At 47.9% G+C, this 19,109-nt stretch overlaps 1 long non-coding RNA gene across 1 annotated transcript; it reads right to left on the bottom strand.

The window, feature by feature from the left end:
* Positions 1–2,648: 2,648 nt before the first annotated feature.
* On the bottom strand, positions 2,649–11,739 carry LOC132653025 (uncharacterized). The gene is made up of 3 exons (XR_009590658.1): positions 11,269–11,739; positions 6,106–6,238; positions 2,649–3,183 (listed from the first exon to the last, which is right to left on the bottom strand). It is a non-coding gene; the product is annotated as an uncharacterized LOC132653025 (long non-coding RNA).
* Positions 11,740–19,109: the final 7,370 nt, after the last annotated feature.

The following is a 19,109-nucleotide window of genomic DNA, read 5'->3' as shown; positions in this document are numbered from 1 at the left end:
CTTTTATGGCTTCTGAGCCACCGGGCGGAGTCGAGGCCACACCCACCCAGCACCCTCCCAGCTCAAAGCTCATCCAACCAACACCCCCCCCCCCCGCCTTAGCAGACCTTCTTAGGCCCGATGGGGAAACCACTGAACTTCACCACCTTTAAAAGACATTGTATCTGCCCTTCTCTCCCTATGCCTCCAGCCTCCAGTCTGAGCAAGAGTTGATCCAAAGGGGTGTTGAGGAAACCACGATCCGAGACTTCAGCCAAGCAAGCTTCTTTGACTTGAGAGTGAAGAAACAGAAGAAAGGCTCGGTGACAGAGCAAGGCAGGGCCGCAGCCTGCAGGAGAGGCTCCACCATCCCTCCAGGCCAAAGCAGTGGGCTTTCATAGGGCAGGATCGATGGCTCCTGTAAGGCCGGACACCCATGTCCCCTCTCTGTGCAAACTGAAGCCAACGTGCATACACCACACAATTTAGGCTTTCCGCATTATTAGTCATAACCTGAGGGTGAGCACTCATTCCCTGTAGCTCCAGTTCCGGCAGACCGGATGCCCTCTTCTGACTCCCTTGGGCACCAGGCATGAACATGATGAACATACATGCATGCAGCCAAAGCACTCATACCATAAAAATAAATGTAAAAAAAAAAAAAAAAAAAAAAAAAATTTTTTTTTTTTTTTTTTAAGAGAAATAAGCCAGACAGAAAGATCTCTGAATTCAAGGCCATCCTGGTCTATATGTTGAGTTCCTGGATGGTGAGGGCTAAAGCTGTGTGACTCTGTCTCAAAATTAAAATGAGGTTAGCAGTATGCTTTTGAATCTGGACATAGTGGCACACGCCTGTAATCCCAGTGTTTGGGAGGCAGAGGCAGGAGGATCCTGAGTCTGGGCAGCGGACACAGTAAGACTTTGTCCTCACAAAAACAAACAAAAAAACAGGAAAGCTACACAAAATTTAGCTACTTCCCAAGGGCCTGTGAATTTGGATTGGAGCAAAACAAAAGGGAATGAGAGAGAGAGAGAAAGAGAGAGAGAGAGAGAGAGGAGAGAATGAAGTTAGGGCGTTACTGGGTTGATTAGGGGTGGGGGGTGGCATTTCCCTGAGTCCCTCGGAAGTGGGGGTGTGGCTGGTGCCATTCCCTTTATCAAGGAACACTACCAGAGAAAGGTAGCTTTTCCAGACATGGCCCTGGCTGTCCTGGAACTGGCTCTTGTACACCAGGCTGACTTCGAATTTACAGAGACTCGCCCAGCCTCTGCCGTGCTAGGATTAAAGGCTTGCGCCACCACATCCCCGGCTGGAATGGATTCATTTTTTTTAGGCAGGATGTTCCAAACAGCATCCAATTGGGGATTCCAGGTGTGGGTGGATTGCTCAGAAGTTTTATAGAGAGCAAATATGAGTGCAATGGTGGATTTCAGCCATGAGCATAAGATTACAGGGGGTTTGAATAGGGAGAAAGTTCAGGACACACTCCCAGACCAGGCTGGACCTGAGGGGACCTGTATGGGTGATAAGTGCAATGAACCAATAAAACAGAAAGGAGTTTTAAGCCAAGGCTGAGTTTTCCTTACTGGCCCAGTTCTTTGGGGGCTGGGGGGTGGGGTAGAGGATTGGGTGTTCAAGACAGCATCTCTCTGTGTAGCCCTGGCTGTCCTGGAATTCACTCTGTAGACCAGGCTAGACTCAGAGATCAACCTGCCTCTGCCTCTGCCTCCTGAGGGCTGAGATGAAAGGCATGTGCCACCAAACTCTAACAACAACAAAAAATTTCCCCCAAGACGGAATTTCACTATGTATTCCCAAGCTGGCCTCAAACTCACGGAGTCTCCTGAGGCTTGAATTACCTGTCTGATCAAATTACTGAAATCTTGTTATTGCTGTTGCTAGTGTTGTTGTTTTCAAGGCGTAAGCCTTCTGTTTTATGCCCCTTCGGAAGAAAAGCTTCCTCTGATCAAGGGTATGTTTGCGTTTCTGTCTCCTGATTAGCTGGGAAACCGTAGACTGTGGAGGAAAAAGCCTTAGATCTTATTGTGGACAGCTGGAAGATTCTCTGCCTTCCTCAGAGTATTAAAATCAAGGACCTTTGTTTTCATTGCCTTATGGAGACCAATGAGAGCTTATAAAAATCCAATTTTGCCCTCCCCCCCAATAAAGAAGCTAAATTTTTAATACTTTAGGTGGGGTAAACAAAAGGAAAACATTTCTAGAAGGTGCTAGTAGAAAGTGGTTTTTAAGCCAGGTGTGGTGGCACACGCCTTTAATCCCGCTCTTGGAGGCAGAGGCAGGTGGATCTCTGAGTTCAAGAATAGCCTTGTCTAAAGAGTGAATTCCAGGACAGCCAGGGCTACAAAGAGAAACAAAAAAAAAAAAAAAAAAAGAAATTAAAAAGTGGGGTTTTTGTTTGTTTGTTTGTTTTGTCGTTTGGACAGGGTCTCACCGTGTAGCTCTGGCTGTCTTAGAACTCACTCTGTAGACCAGGCTGGCCTCATAATTAGAGATCCACCTGCCTCTGCCTCCCAAGTGCTGGGATTAAAGGTGTGCACCATCACCGACCAATGTGTAACTTCAAAAAAAATTTTTTTGTGCCAGGCACAAAAACTATTAATTACAACAAAATTTATTGATTAGTTAATAAACTGTAATCTGCGACCCAGTGCCTCCGACCACCACCATTCATCCACGCGCCTAATAACCAATTATTATTTTTCCAAAGAGAGAAAAGGGAAGCGCCAGCAGCATGCGGGGCGCCTGTTGCCTCGTATGTAACGTTAGAAAGTAAGATGCCCTGACTGTCCATTTCTGGGAACCAGAATGAAGAGATCAGAAGGCGGTGCCTCTGGCGACCGCGATGCGGTGGGGGGATGGGGTGGGGGATGGGGTGGAAGGAAGATGGGGATGGAAGCAGAAGGAGGAGCTTTGCTGAGCAGACTTTTCTGCCGCAAAGGCAGCTAACCGCGGGAACATCCGGGCTCCCTAAGCTTTGGTGCTGTTTGGCCCCTTGTATCCTGGTCTTTCTTGGTTGGTGCCTGCCTCATCCTCCAGCCCTCGACTTTCTCCTCTCCTCCCCGCGTTTGCTTTAGGAAGCTAAAGAGCTCTCCAGCCTCCTCTGCCCGCTCATAACAAACATTTGTCTCATTTCTTCTTCTGCAGTTTCCCCGGGAATCCTTTTTCTTCGCTTCATATGTTTCCTGAAAAAAAATGAAGGGTTTTCTGTCAGGTTCACATTAAAAAGACAAAACAAAACAACAACAAAAAAACTTTGAAAAAAGAAAGAAAACTGCCAAGGCTACACAGAGAAACCCTGTCTCGAAAAAAAACAAACCAAACAAAAACACAAACAAGCATCTAAAGAAGAATAAGATAAAATAACAAACTTCAATAGGTCAAAACAAATAAACAGAAAACAAGGACAAAGAACCAAAGAAACACATACGGATTCAGAGACACACACATTCACACAGAGAAATCCCATAAAAGCACAAAACCTTGGGAACTATGATATATAAGCAAAGTTTTAAAAAATGCCCAGATTGGAGAGACAGTCCAGCAGTTAAAGAGCACTGGCTGCTCTTCCCAGGGACCTGAGTTCAATTCCCAGCACCCACATGGGAGCTCACATCCGTCTGTAACTCCTACTCCACAGGATCCGACACCCTCATACGACATGCAAGGAAAACATCAATGCACAGGAAATTAAAAAATTAATTTAAAACAACAATGCCCAGACAAAGCATTATGACAACTCCAGTGTCAGCCTTCTATAGCTGGGCAAGGGCCCGTCCTAAACTGTAGTTTGTATACCCAGTGAGAATAGAACAAAGTTTCCCTCTGTGAGTAATCCGTTGGAGATAGCTTCAGGATTGGGGATGAGGGCTTGTGTCTACTTACCCTCTCAGCCCTGGTCCCAATCTGGCCTAGCTCAGTGCAGACAGTGCAGGCCCTTGGTTTCACCGGTTTTTAGACTGAGGATGGTTTCCAAGCATCTTAGTTCAATGGTGCCCCCTTCTGTCCGTATTGTAAAGCGCAGCTTTGAAGGCCGTTGGCCTCAAGGGGTTGTCAAAGGTTTGACAGCTCCTTCCAATTTAGGCTACTTTCTTAACAATACAAAGATGCTATTTGCTCTCTTCTTTCTCATTCTCTCCTCCCTCTCACCTTAACTCTGCATTCCTTCCCTCGCGCTCTCCCTCCCCCCCCCCCACTCCTTTTTTGGTTTTGAAACACTCTCTTTTTTTAAGATTTTTTTTTTTTTTTTTTTAGGTGCACGTGAGCCTGTCTCTGTGTGTAGTGTTTGCACCACGTGTGTGGTTGCCTGAGGAGGCCAGAAGTGAGCAACAGATCCCGTTACACGGTTGTGGGCCACCTGGTGTGGGTGCTGGGACCAGCTCTCCTCAGTAAGCCCAGAAAGCACCCAGTACCTCTGAGCCATCTCTCCAGCCCCTCCAGTTTTCAATCTCTTCCTGCACTGTTCTGACTTATCAGGATTCCTTCTGTTAGAGCTGGCTTCCTCTTTCAAACTGACATACATACATATATATGTATATGTGTGTGTGTGTGTGTGTGTGTGTGTGTGTTTCCTGATCTTGAGATAGGGTTTGTTGGAAGTTATATTGTTGACCAGGCTGGTCTGGAACTCAGAGATCAGCCCACCTCTGCTGCCTCCAAGTGCTGGGGTTAAAGGTGTGCACCCCCATGCCCTGCTGGGTTTTTTGTTTTTGTTTGTTTTAAGATTTCTTTATTTAATGTAGATGAGTGCTCTATCTGCATGTACACCTGAATGCCTGAATGCCAGAAGAGGGCATCGATCCTTGTATAGATGGTTGTGAGCCACCAGGTGGTTGCTGGGAATTGAACTCAGGACCTCTGGAAGAGCAGCCAGTGCGTTTAACCACTGAGCCATCTCTCCAGCCCCTTGTTTTGTTTTTTAAGGACAGCCTCTCACCTATGTGGCCTATCATTATCCGTGGGTGGCTGAGGCGGGAGGTTAGTCTGGGCTATATGGTGAGTTTCAGACCAGCCTGGGCTACAGCCTGGGCTACCTTAGTCCCCAGGCCTCAAATAGTTTGGACTGTGGGCTTGTGAGACTGCAAGCCAGTTTAGATCTGTTGCTCATTTTCCCCTATTGTAACAAGGAAGCCGCCATGAAAACTCTTCAAACAAACAAACAAACAAAAACAAGTGGCCATGATGGTGATGCAATCATCAATCTTTTTCTGGCCACATCCTCAGCCCTTTCATTCCATCTTTAAAACATGGGCCTGGCCCACAGGGCATGAGTTGTTGACCCTTGCTCTATGCTGGTATTTGGAATGTTGAAAGGTGCAGATTTAGGCGGCCGTTACTATTCTCGGTAACGCAGAAGCGCGTATTGATTTCTTGGAGTTCTTTACAGATGCAAAGTAAATACGCAAGTCCGCGGCAGAGAGCGACGGGCGGCCTAGAGCCTTTTCTAGGGGGTAGAACTGTGTGTGTCCCTGCTGCAGGGGACGCTCCAAGAACGCGGCAGCTATTTCCGGACCGCTGTCACCCACAGACAGCTGCACCGAGGTCACGGCCTCCCACAGCCCTGTACCTGGTGCAGGGCGCAGTTGGGAGGCGGAGGCCGGGCTATTCCAGCCTCGTTTCACACCCTCTGGTGTACAGCGTTTGTTTAGAGTTCCTTGCTGGTAAACGGGGGCTCTGGGGGGATTGCCTTTGCATTCCAGCCTGGCTCCGACCCCACCTCCCATTTCCTTCAAGATGTTCATCCCAAGTAAACCTCCGGCCCATTCAGTCCTCCCTTACTCCCTCGGTGACTTGAACTTGGTTACACTGCAATTTGTTTCTCAGTAGAAATGCCCCACGCGGCGCATGCCCCGTGCCTATGGAGCTCAGAAGAGGGGTTTGGAAGCCTGGGAAATGGAGTTCAGCCATCCGTGCGCTGGGAACCTCACCAGGGTCCTCTGCAAGAGCAACAAGCGCTTTTTGCTACGGAGTCACCTCTCCAGGTACCTGATTTTTTTTTTTTTTTAAATTCAGGTTTCTGTGTGCCTGTATGCCGCATAACTCTGCCTCCTGAGTGCTGGGTTTCCCGTCATGCGCCCCCGCCTCACTCTTAAAGAAGAACAACTTACTTATTCAGTGTGTGTGATGTCAGAGGACAGCTTGCAGGAGTTGGTTTTCTCCTTCCACCACGTGGGTCCCAGGGATTAAAGTCGGGTCTTCCAGGCTGGGCAGCGAGCACCTCTACCCCATGGTCTCTCTGGCCTTGAAGGACATTTTTATGTAGCTTAAACATGAAGGTTTAGAGAGAAAGGCTGCTCATAGGCAAACGCGTGCGAGTGGAGGGATGGGCTTCTCTAAAAAGAGACCCTCCCTCCCCTCCCCACACGCCCTGGCTCTTCTTGGACTTGCTCTCAAGTTACCAGTCTAACCTCGAACTCATTATGCAGCCCAGGCCTCTTGTTCTGCCCAGTTCACGAACCCCAAAAGACCAGGAATAAATAGGCTCCGCTGTAAATACATGAGGTTCTTTTTATTATAAGTCATTACAAGCTGCAGCTTGGGCCCACACACCCCACCACTGAAGCAGTGAGAGCCGAGCGCCCCTTGCTCTGGTTAGTTGGGTGATTTAAAGATTCTGGTCCCTTCCAGCATGCCCAAGGCAGGGGTGATTCCTGCCTGGCAAGCATCTATTGGTCAAAATGCTACATTTTGAATTGACTGGCTATAGGAAGGTCCCCAGACCATTAATGACCTGGTGTCCCTCCCTAGGGGGATGGGCCAGTTTCCTAGCAACTGTATCTCTGGTGGGTGGGGAAAGAATGCAGCAAGGAGGTCCTTCCCCTCAGGGCATTCCTGGACTTCTCCACCCAGCTAGTTCAGGCCTTAAATATTAATAATAGCTGATTCTTAATCTTTTGGTCTCTCACTCTCTCCTCCTTCCTCAGCCTCATAACCACTTTGCGTACGAGCATGCTTTCGTGTGGGGAGCGGTAGACATGTGTGCGCATGCGTGTGGAGGCTAGCGCGCAGCCTCACAGCAGCTACCTACTTTGCTGTTTTGAGATAGGGTCTCAAAGCTGGGCCGGCTGGCCAGTGAGCCCCAGGAATCCTCATGCTCCTCAGTGCTGGCTGGGGTCTACCACCACGCATGCCAACACACCCAGTTTTTTACGTGGGCGCTGGGGATCCGACTCGGGCCCTCATGGCTGTTTGGCATGCACTTTACCTACCCCCAACCCCAGCCTGTACCCGCTGATTCCCGCTTCCAAAACTATGAGGGAAGGGCTCCCTGCCACAGCTAGCCACGTAATGATCCACGGGAGGCCAAAAGGCAGTTTTAGCCAGTGTGGATTCAAACTTTGGGAACCTGACCCCCAGTAGTTTATTTTAGTAATAGTCAAGACCAACACAATCTGGTGAAAGCTCCTCTCGTGATAGCTAACTCAGTCCACCGGCACAGTAAAGCCTGCGTAGCTCTCCTGGAGGAGCAAAGCCAAGTAAGGCTCAGACCTTACTACATTGAAATCCTTGTTAAGTACGCGTAACGCCACCTTAAAGCTAGGTTGACTGAGAAAAACAAGCTCGCGATAAGGGCCTAGAAGAGGGTCCCCTGTGGTCTCTGGCCGCTCAAGACAGTGCAAAAGCCTTCAGGTTAGAAAACACGTCCACTCCCAGCCTTCTGAGTGGATAACAGCTACTGCATTCCTTCCCTTGAAGAAACAACCCTGAGTGCTAACGTTCCAGGGTCCCCCAGTGCCCCTCCGTGAGCACAAGGACCGCCATGCCTCCTGCATCTATCTATGTATGTTTCTACCCATGTCTGTCTGTCTGTCTGTCTGTCCATCCATCCCCCCCCACCTCTCCCTCTCTCCCCAGCTATCCAGCTGCTATTCTGAGGTAGAGTCTTAAGTGCCCTGGGCTAGCCTCAAACTCACTCTGTAGCGAAGAATGGCCTTAACATTTCCATTACATCTTAAACTATTTCATGTGCATGTGTGTCTTATGGGCACGCACGCGGCACAGCATTGTGGGGGTCTGAGGACGGTGACCGGAAGTCAGTCTCTCCTTCCACCCCATGTGCCCCCAGGGATTGAATTTGCTGTCAGGTTTGACAGGAAACACCTTTCCCTGCCGAGCCATCTCACAGACCACCTCCTGCCTCTACCCCCCAGACACCAGGCTGGAATGTGCACCTCTGTGTCCATCTTGGAAACTCAGTTCTGCCCCGTCTACCTCAGTGCTGTAAAGCAAGGCTGAAGAACTCCACCCCCTTGACTGCGAGACTTTAAACTCATGAAACTTACCGAGTGCACACTTTACTTCCTATCAATGACTCCACGTTTTTTCTGGTCCATTTACTCTCCTCTTGGACTTAATTATTTCATATCTTTTCCTCCCTCTTCATCTGTGTTCCACCTAACTCTCCGCTGACGGTCCCGCTTCTTCCTTTGCTAACAGGCCGCTGGAGAGCACTTTTTCTCTAAGCATCGTTTCCCGTGCCACAGTCTGCAGTCTGCACACAAGCCCCCAGTCCGCAGCTCTCCAGGTATATGCAACCCCTCCCTTGCAGTTACCCCAACCTCCTACACAACAGAGCTTCATTGTCTAGTGGATAAAGATGCTGCCTTGGGCTGAGGTGTGGTTCAGTGGCACAGTGCTTGCCTGGAATATGGAAGGTTCTGGGTTTAATCCTCAGCACCAAAATACAATAAGTAAATTACAGTTTTCTCTGTTTTCTCTTTTATGCATGTGTGTACGTTTATGTGTGCTGGGGGGTGTGTGTGTGTGTTGGAGCCAGAAGACAATCTCAGAGGTCCCCCTAGCAATGATATCTACCTCCTTTAAGACAGGATCGCTTGTGGATCAGCCTGGTCTACAGAGTGAGTTCCAAGACAGCAAGGGGTACACAGAGAAACTGTTGGAGGAGAAGGAGGAGGAGGAAAAGTAAAAAGAAAAGAATGTGAGCTCTGTGAGGGAAGGGATTTTTGCTTATTGAGTTAACGTTTAACTCTGGTACCTAGAGTACTGCCTGTATTACTGATACTATGTATTGACTGTAGTAAACGTTCAATAAACATTTATTAAACCAACAAACAGTAATGTCAACTTGCCCATAAATACAAATAGCTCAGCTTCTACCACAAAGGATATTTGTAAACATTTCAGTCATTTATTTGCAAAAAAAAGAAATGTTTAATTGATCGTGTGTTCATAATTAATGTGTGTGTTTACAACAGGAAAAGTTATCAAACCAGCATTCATCAGAAACTTCATTCTCTGGTTTTGGCAACTTTATTCCATGTGTGTGTTTATTCGGGCTCTGTTTTGTTTTAAACAGGGCCTCTTGTAGCCAAGGATAACCTGGAAATTGTAAGAATCACGCTGCTTTGACCGCCACATGTTTGTGTGTGAGAGAACACGCAGGTGTCAACAGAGGTAAAGCAGGGAGTATCCAATCCCCCGGAGCTGGAGTCTCAGGAGGTGTGGAGCTGACCAGCATAGGTGTTAGGAACTGACCCCGGGTCCTCTGCAAAAGGAGGGCCTTTTAACTTCCGAGTCATCTCTCCAATCTCTACCTTGAATTCCTGATCCTCCGGCTTCCACTCCAAGTGCTAGCATAACAAGCGTGCACCTCTATGTCCAGCTCAAATGTTCAAAGACATAGCAAGCGGCTGGGCAGCTGTGGTACACGCCTGTAATGCCAGCACTCAGGGAGGCAGAGGCAGGAGGAACTCTGGGAGCTCAAGGCTAGCCTGGTCTACAAATCAAGTCCAGGCTACACAGAGAAACTCTGTCAAAAAAAAAAAAAAACAAACAACAACAACAACAAAAACCTTTAAAAAGAGAGAGAGGACAAGCTAGCGTGTGGGTTCTTCTGTGCCTCGAGGAGACGAAGCGTTAAGCTGAGCTCTCCCACCGGACGCACTCTCTGTTCTGGATGTGCCAGTCTGGTTTGAGGTCTCTCTCATTTCTAAGGTGTAGGACACATGGCGTTCTGAACTGAAAAGGCTCGTCCCCTCCGGAGAGAAAATGCTAGCTAAAAGATTTCAAAGGGGCCCAGAAATGACTGAGGGGTCTTTGTCTGATCTAAGTGTGTCTGTTCTGCATGGCTTTTGTGAGTCAAAAAAGAAAAAGAAAGAAAAAACAATCAAGGCTGGAACAGCCAGCGCATTGTCCTTAAGCCATTCTTTCTGTTCGTGGGAAATGTTGTCTCTCTGCTAGATCGGTTCTCCCGACTGCGGCGTTGCTCCTCTGGGATGACCCTTAAATCTAGGTCACAAAGAAATTGTTCCTGACTCCTACTGCCATAGGACCATAACCTCTCCACTGCCTCCTTCCCCACCCCCCCCCACCACAGACACATGCTACTGCCCCCGCGTTATTTCCAGTGCCCCCTCTCTCCCCACAAATAGCCACCATCATTAAATGGCTCTAATGTTTCATTCCAAATGGATTAGCTCTGTAACCAACAGCCAAGGTAATTATAATGAATGTCGTGTTAATCCTTGCGATATTTCCCTGAGTTCAATATATCACTGTATCTCAATCTCTCGCTCTTCGGCTGCTCAATTACCCTCTTAGGCTGTTGGTGGTCTTTTATTGGGACTTATTTCATCTGTGGTACATGAGCTTACTTTGGGCTCCGAGGAATTGGCCTGGCGTGTGTGATGATGAGGGCATTATTCTGCTTGAGCACCGCTTCTCGCCTCTCCCCTAAGCCACATTACAGAATCCCAGAGAATCAGCTGGAACGGGAAAGCTTTGGACATTAACTTTCCCCATAGATGATATTGTTGGGTCCATTAAGAAAACGTATCTAACGTTTTAGAACAAGGTGGTGATGTCACATAGAATAATAGTCTAGAAAATACCGCAAAAAAAAAAAAAAAGACTTCCGCCACTAGCAGTGTGGCTCACTAGATATTTCAAACAGCCCTCCTGCTTAAGAACACATTGGTGCTAAGTTTAAATACATAAATATTCATATACTTAATTGGGGCCATGAAAAACCAAGAAAATGTCTAACAGCCTAAAATGGAACACAAAAAGCTGAGAACAGTGTTTCTGTGTAGAAGGCAGGTGGTCTTGGAGGAAATGCTAGTTAATACAGGTACCTAGTGTGTGAGAACTGGTCTCCACGGAAAAAGGCAAACAAACCTGGGATCACACAGAGCGCAGTTAGTGGAGGGGTGAGAGTTGGGGGTTACCTGTTGGGTCCCTGCCATCTGAACCCTAAAAAGGAGCACACACACTAGTTAGGAGGAGAATGACCTCAACAGGTTGGGAGGTACCTGGTTCTTAAGCTGACACCAAAGAGTCCAGCGTGTTCCTTCAGCCAGGGTCTGGGTACAGCTCTGTCCTTCACTCTGGCGGCTTTGTCTAGCTATGTTCTGCTGGGAAACTATTTGCCATAAACAAGCAGAGTTGCTCTGGGGTAGTCATGGCACCTCCAACAAATGACAGCTGCAGTCATGTCAAGTTGAACCCAGGTAGGCCCAAAGAAGGCAGAAGAAGCCGCTGGAGAGACGGCCCAGTCAGGAAACGGCTCACTGGGTAAGCATGAGGCCCTGACTGCAGATCTCCATCAGCCGTGTGACGAGCTGGGTGTGGTGGCAGGGGGCGGCAAGGAGAGATGGGCATCCTGGAGTTCACCCACCAGTCTAGCCAAACTGAAGAGTTCCACACTTAGACACTTTGCTTCAAGAACCAAGGTGGAGAGCGACTGACCAAGACATCTGATGTGACTTGGCCTCCACACAGGGACACACACACATCATCATCATCATCACAGGACAAGGTGCAAAGGACAATGCAGACCAGTGACTCAGAACTTTGGCCAGTGTAGACAGCACTGTGTGATTTCCAGTGTATTTATAAAATAAATAAAAAAAAAAGCCAACAGAAAGTATTTATATGGTCCAGTGCCAGTGAGATGGTCAGCAGCTGAAGGCGCTTGCCACAAAAACCTGTTGACCAAAGTTCAATGCCCAGAGCCCAGGTACAAGTGCAAGGGGTGAGCTGACCTCCAAAGCTGTCCTTTGACCTCTACACAGCCACCCACACATATGCACACATAGTCCTGAAGAAAGACAGAGACAAAGAGAAAGAAAGAAGGGAGGGAAGGAAGAAAGGGAAGAGGAAGAAAATAAGAAGGAAGCCTGCCACACCAGGAAATAAATTGTGGCACCACCAGCAGAACACTTTACCGCAAACGAGAGTCTTCACATAAACTAAAGAAGGGAGCTTACAGTCACTACATTAAAAGCAGCTGAGGAAAACCCAGCATGTGGGCAGCAGGGATGGCTCAGAGGTTAAGAATGCTGGCTGTCCTTGCAAAGGTCCTGAGTTCAATTCCCAGCAACCCCATGGTGGTCCACAACCATCTGTAATGAGATCTGGTGCTCTCTGCTGGTGCCTAGGTATATGTGCAGGCAGAATGCTGTATAAATAATAAATAAGGGCTGTAGCTCAGTTGTGGGGCTGTTACCTAGCATGTGTGAGGCATGTACATGTTCAATCCTCAGCACCGCAAAAACAAAACAAAAAAATCCAATACATGTTTGTTTTGGCTTCCTTCATTTCATTTTACTTTTCCTCTTCTTATCAGATAAGGTCTCCCTATGTAGTCCAAACAAACCAAGAAAGAAAGGTCCTCTTTGCCTCGGCTTCCTAAGTACTAGGAGTTACAGGTGTGTGCCACCACACCCAGCTGCCAACAGTTTGAAAAACAAAAATGGTGGAAGGAAATGGGGGCTGGAGAGATGCCTCAGTGGTTAAGAGCACTGGCTGTTCTTCCAGAGGACCCAGGTTCAATTCCCAGCACCCACATGACAGCTTGCAACTGTCTGTAACTCCAGTTCCAGGGGATCAGACACCCTCACACAGACATACATGCAGGCAAAACACCAATGCATGTAAAATAGATGCACTGGATGCTCTTTCAGAGGACCTGGGTTCAATTCCCAGCACCCACAGGTCACAGCCGTCTGTGATTCCATTTCCAGGGGATCCAACAGCCTCATCTAGCCTCTGCAGGCACCAGGCATGCAGGCAAGACACCCACACACATAAAATAAAAATAAATAAACCTTAAAGAGTTATTTTTAAAATACAAGGAGGCTTTAGGATAATTTTAGACAGACAGAAAAGTGGGACACTACATACAGACAGCCTAGAAGCATAGCAGAGCTGCGGAGTGCTCTCTCGCTGGGTCGGAGGGTGGTCACTGTAGAGCGATGGGGTTAGCGATCTTTCCAATAAATACTTCTGGAACAAGTGGCTATCTGTATAGACTTGTGCTGGCATAGGCCCCTAATCCTGGCCACTTGGGAGGCTGAAGGAGGAAAATTGTGAATTCAAGTTCCTTATCATGAGTTCAAGACCAGGTTGGAGAGCTTAGCAATAGGCTGTCTTTAAAAAACATCATGAAGTGGGTGAGGGTCAGAGAGACTAAGGCTGTGGAGTGGCTGGCCTGGCAAGTGCAAGTTCCTGGGTTCAAGCCCCAATACCGTACACAAGAATTACTAACTACAGTTGTAACAAGGCCCCAGACCTTAGTATGCCCCAAGATCTTAGCACAAGTGGCTCCATGATGAAAGCACCATTCAGACTGTAAAACTCAGCACGTAGACAGCATCACCTGCCAAAATGAAAGCAACGCCTTAATCCATCAAAGTCTATAGTTATAAAAAAAAAAAAATCTAAATGCACTAACCTTGCTTTTTGGCTTCTGTAGTTTTCGCTTCTGGCTGACTGTTCTTGTTAACTGAAGTATGTCAACCCAGGATATAGTTTACACGCTGAGAAAGGCTCGGGGCTACACTGGGATCCTGAACACTCAGGGTAGCCACCAGCCAGCTAATAAAGACTTTCTATTGGCTTAAACCATGTTGTGGGTGAATAGACACAACAGAGTGTCTCCTCAGGTACAGAGTAGATTTTCAAAGCTAATGTAGGGCTGGCCTGATAGCTCAGAGGCTATAAATACCTGCTGTCAGGATGATGCTCTGAGTTCCATGCCGGGACCTGCGTGATGGAAGAGGGAGCTGACTCCCATTAGTTGTCCTTGGACCTACACACAGACTTTGTAGCACATGCTTTCTCTCTCTCTCTCTCTCTCTCTCTCTCTCTCTCTCTCTCTCTCACACACACACACACACACACACACACATACACACACACACACAGATCTTAGAGAACTGTGCTGCATGGTCGATGTATTTCAATTTGTTGAGCACTACTGAGGCACATTTTGCTGAGATTCATAAAAGATTTCAGAAAATTTTAGGAAGCATTTTTTTTGGGGGGAGGGGGGCTCACAACAGAGTTTTTCTGTGTAGCCTTGAGTGTCCTGGACTCGCTTTTTAGAAACCAGTGAAGACTTTAAGTTAGCCTGGGTATGACTCCATTTTGAAATAAAAAGCCATCTTGACTGGGAGCTGAATTCAGGTACCAGGAAATATCACAGAATGTACACTTGGCAGAAAACAAAGTTAACTCTCCTAGCAACAGCCTCCAGGAAATAATACACAATAAATGCTTCATAGGAAATAGAGACAATCTCCCTGGCAAAACTCAATGAGAATCGGTTGGGAATTGGGTGGGAAAATCCTCCCCAATGTTTCAGATATAGTTTAGAAGAATAGCCATTGTGATCATATGCCTTAGGCAGTTGTGATCATGTGCCTCAGAGAAGGTCATTTCACCCCTCTAACTTTTACCCAATCCTGTAACGCCAAGACTTGTGCCCCCCTTCGTGCTTGCTGCCATGGAAACCCCCTGCTCACAGACTTTCCCTTTAAAAACCCTGCTCACTCAGAGCTGGAGGTCCCACTTCTTTACTGCTGCGTCAGTGAGACATGGGTCCCGAGTTCGATCGCCCTCATAATAAAGCTCTGTTGCTCTTGCATTGAGTCATCTCCTGGTGGTCTCTGAGGGTCCTGTGGTCCTGGCATTACACCAGGCTGGCCTTGAACTCACAGAGATCCGCCTGCCTCTGCTTCCCTAGTGCTGGGATTACAGGTGTTCAACACCATACCAAACTCTAAGAAGCTATTTTTTAATGTCTGAAATATGTTTTATAGATCTTGGCACTGCCACCAGCCTTGGGACTAGGGCCTCCAAGCCTAGGAAATTAAGATAGTCTGGAGTGAAGCATTTTGATTTCTCAGAGTTTAGCAAAATGTGCCTTCAGGTGGCACTCAACAACTTGTGTAGTCCAGGGTGTCCAGAACTCACTCTGTAGACCAGGTTGGCCTAGAACTCAAAGATCCACTTGCCTCTGCCTCCCAAGTGCTGGGATTAAAGATGTGTGCCACCACTGCCTGGATATGAGTGCATTTTCTTTAACTTTTAATAGCATTTATCTAGCTAGCTATAGGGCAGCCATAGTGTGGAGGTCAAACTTGCTGGGGCCAGTTTTTTTCTTCTTCTTTCACTTGAGTCCCCAAGGATGAAACTCAGGTTGTCAGGCTTGGTGGCAAATGCCTTAATTGTTGAGCCATCTCACCAGCTCTACTACCTCCTGTCTTAAAAAGAAAGCTTCTCGGAGCCAGGTGTTGGTGGCACACCCCTGTAATCCCAGGACTCAGTAGGCAGAGGCAGGCAGATCGCTGTGAGTTCAAGGCCAGCCTGGTCTACAAAGAGAGTCCAGGACAGCCAATGCTACACCCAGAAAAACCTTGTCTCAAAAGTAAATAAGTAAATAAATAAATAAATAAATAAAGCAAGCAAGCTTCCAGTGGGCGGAGATGGCTGAGTTGGGAAAGCCCTTGCTATGTTTGAGGACCTGAATCCAGGGACCCAGCATCATTGCAAAAAGCCAGGCGAACATGTAGATAAAGCACTCATCTATAAAATAAATAAATAAATAAAATTGAGAGAGAGAGACTTTGTCTTAAAAAAAAAACAGTTGGAGGAGTCAGTGAGACAGTTCCGTAGTTAAACACCCTTGCACCAACCCTGACAACTTGAGTTTGATCCTGGGAGCTCCATGGTGGGAGGAGAGATCCAACTCGTGAAAGTTGTCTTCTGACCACCATACAAGCACCATGGCCCCTGTCGTATACACACTCGCTTGCATGCACCATGGATTCATATATGAGCGAATGTAAGAAGAAACTAGAGACGTTGTCTTGGTTAGGGCTTCCATCGCTGTGATGAGACACTGTGACCGTAACTTGGAGAGTAAAGGGTTTATTTTACTTCCACCTCCATGTCACACATCAAAGAAAGTCAGGGCAAGAACCTAGAGGCAGGAACCGATGCAGAGGCTGTGGAGGGGCGCTGCTCACTGACTTGCTCCGTCTGCTTTCTTATGGCATCCAGCCCCGGGCCAGCCACAGTGATCCCAGTCCTCTAACATGAATCACCATCAGTGCACCGCAGGCCAGTCTGGGGTGGACATTTTCTTGACTGAGGTCCTCTCTTCCCAAAAGACTCTAGCTTATGTCAAGTAGACAAAAAGTAGCCAGCACAAACATTAAGGGCAGGCAAAATGGCTCTGGGTAAAGGTACTTTTCATGCAAGAATGGAAACTTGAGTCTGATCCCAAGAACCCACATAAAGGTGCAAAACTGACTCTACAAAGTTGTCTTCTGACTTACACACACATGTATTGAAGCTTGCAATCTCTCCAGCATACACACACAAACACACACACACACACACACACACACGCATACATACACAATTTTTTTGGGGGGGTTGTTTTTTTCAAGACAGGGTTTCTTTTTGTGTAGCCCTGGCTGTCCTAGAACTCACTCTGTAGACCAGGCTGGCCTCAAACTCCTAGAGATCTACTCGTTCTGCTGGGATTAAAGGTGTACCACCACTGCTGAGCAAGAATAATTTTTTTTAAGTGGAAAGTAATTGAGAAAGACGCCCTGTGGTGGTTTGAATAGGTATGATCCCCAGAGACTCAGGTGTTTGAATGCTTGGCCACAGGGAGTGGCACTATTAGGAGGTGTGGCCTTGTTGGAGGAAGTGTGTCACTGTGGGGGCGGGCTTTGAGGTCCTCTATGCTCAAGCTTTACCCAGTGTGACACACAGTCTCTTCCTTGCTGCCTGTGGATCAAGATGTAGAACTCTCAGCTCCTTCTCCAGCACCATGTCTGCCTGCACACTGCCATGCTTCCCGCCATGATAATAATGGACTGAACCTCTGAAACTGTAAGCCAGCCCCGATTAAATGTTTCCTTTACAAGAGTTTGCCTTGGTCATTGTGTCTCTTCACAGCAATAAAACCCTAACGTAAGACACACCCAATGTTGACTTCTGGTTTCAACATGCATGTGCACACACACACACACACACACACACACACACACACACTCACTCACCCCTCTTGTGACACTAACGTTTCCCCCAGCTATCACACATTTTACTGCACCTTTCTCTTGTAAAACTCCTTGGGGGTGGGGGGGAACTCTACCCAGCTAACTCCGATGCTTCTCTGGTCTCTGTTGGACAATCTACATGCCATTTCCTGTCAACAGTAGCGGTGACCTTCCTCTTCTCAAATAAAGCCTGTTCGGGCTGGCAGAGGTGCTGCAATCACTGGTTCATGGCTTCGTGGCCAGGAGGTTAGACCACTGTGCTCAGAGTAGGCCAAGTCCAGACCCTCAGTAGCCGCTGCTCACAGGCAGCCTATGTGCGCCCTGGCCATCTCGGCCACCTCCATTTCCAGGAGCTGTACAAAATGTTCCGTGGCCTCCATGAAGACCTACTGAGAGTACCCAAGTGGCTGCTGAAGATAGAAGGGATCAAGGAGAAGAAACAGGAAGCAGAGAGGAGGGAAGGACTAACTAAGAACCCCACTTCTGTCTAATCCCATGCTCTCTAAGATGCAAACCTACCAGAAGGACCTCATCAAACTCTATCACCAGGTGAGTGGCACGCCTTGGAGATCCAGTGGCTAGGGGCCGAGGAAATCCGAGGTATGCGCATATGTCTCAAAGAACGGGCATATGAACCTGCCGTGGTCTCAAAGGGTGTTGCTTCCATGAGGCTTGGAAAGCCTGAACCAGACCACTCAAAGCACAAGGTCTTTCCATCAGACTGCCACAGAAACTGACCAAATAGGTTCAAAGCAAAAGTCAGAAGATCCTCTGCTCAGTGTCCAGAAACGGGACCACCAACCAGTTGTTGCTTTGCATCGCCTTCTCGTTGAGCTAGCCATTCTAGTCTTACAAATTCTTTCCTAAAGGACTCTGGCTCCTGAGAGGAGGTGTGCACCCAAGGAAGAGACACAGTAAAGGACAGAGGTGACACCATGAATTGCTCCACCCTCCTGAACAGGTCCAGGCTCTTACCTTAACTAGTCAGTTACCTCAGAAGTAGGTTCCTCATAAAGGATCAGCTTAGTCACGTCCGTCTCTCACATGCCTGGACCTCCTCACCATGTGGCATCTCCACATGACCCAGCAAGAAGACCCCACCAGAGCCTGCCCCTCCATCTTACACGTCATAGCCCCACAACGGAGGGCCTAACACATTTTCAGTCGCCGTAAATTACTAGTCTTTGGGATTTGGCTTTAGGGGAAGGGAACTGAGGCTTCTTTCTCAGCCTCAGTTTTAGGGGCAAAGCACCCCCTCAATTAACGATGTCGCCGGTGGTGACCCCTGAAGACCTATATAGAAGAGTTTGGGTGGCAGCTGTGTTGGAAAGAGAGATGTCCCATCTTGGAGAGAGAGAGGGAGGGAGGGAGAGAGGGGAACAATATTTTTGCTCAGATTGTGTCTTCTCTTTATGTGTGGTGTGTGATGCATGCATGCATGGCATGCGTGTGTATGTGTGTGTGTGTGTGTGTGTGTGTGTGTGTGTCAGTGTCTGTGTGGCTGTGCATGCGTGTGAGTGCATGTGCGTGTGTTGCATATGTGTGCCTGTGCACACGTGGAGGTCAGAGAACAGCTTGCAGGAGCCAGTTCTCTCCTTCTGGTTCCCAGGGAGAGAACTCAGGTCCTCGGGTGGGTGGCACCGAGCCACCCCAATGGATTGTCTCTCAAAGGCTTGAGTGGAAAGTGGACGCCTATGACCCCAATTTGGTGCCACTCTGAAGTAAACAATTGTCAAAGCCTGGATTCTGACCTTGGGGAACTTTGCCGGCAGAACAGAGATTAAAGCTTCCTGGTG

Source organism: Meriones unguiculatus, chromosome 3, assembly GCF_030254825.1.
Source record: "Meriones unguiculatus strain TT.TT164.6M chromosome 3, Bangor_MerUng_6.1, whole genome shotgun sequence".
Taxonomy (NCBI): domain Eukaryota; kingdom Metazoa; phylum Chordata; class Mammalia; order Rodentia; family Muridae; genus Meriones; species Meriones unguiculatus.
Note: the sequence above shows the minus strand (reverse complement) of the source record. Positions and strands in the feature narration are given on the sequence as shown.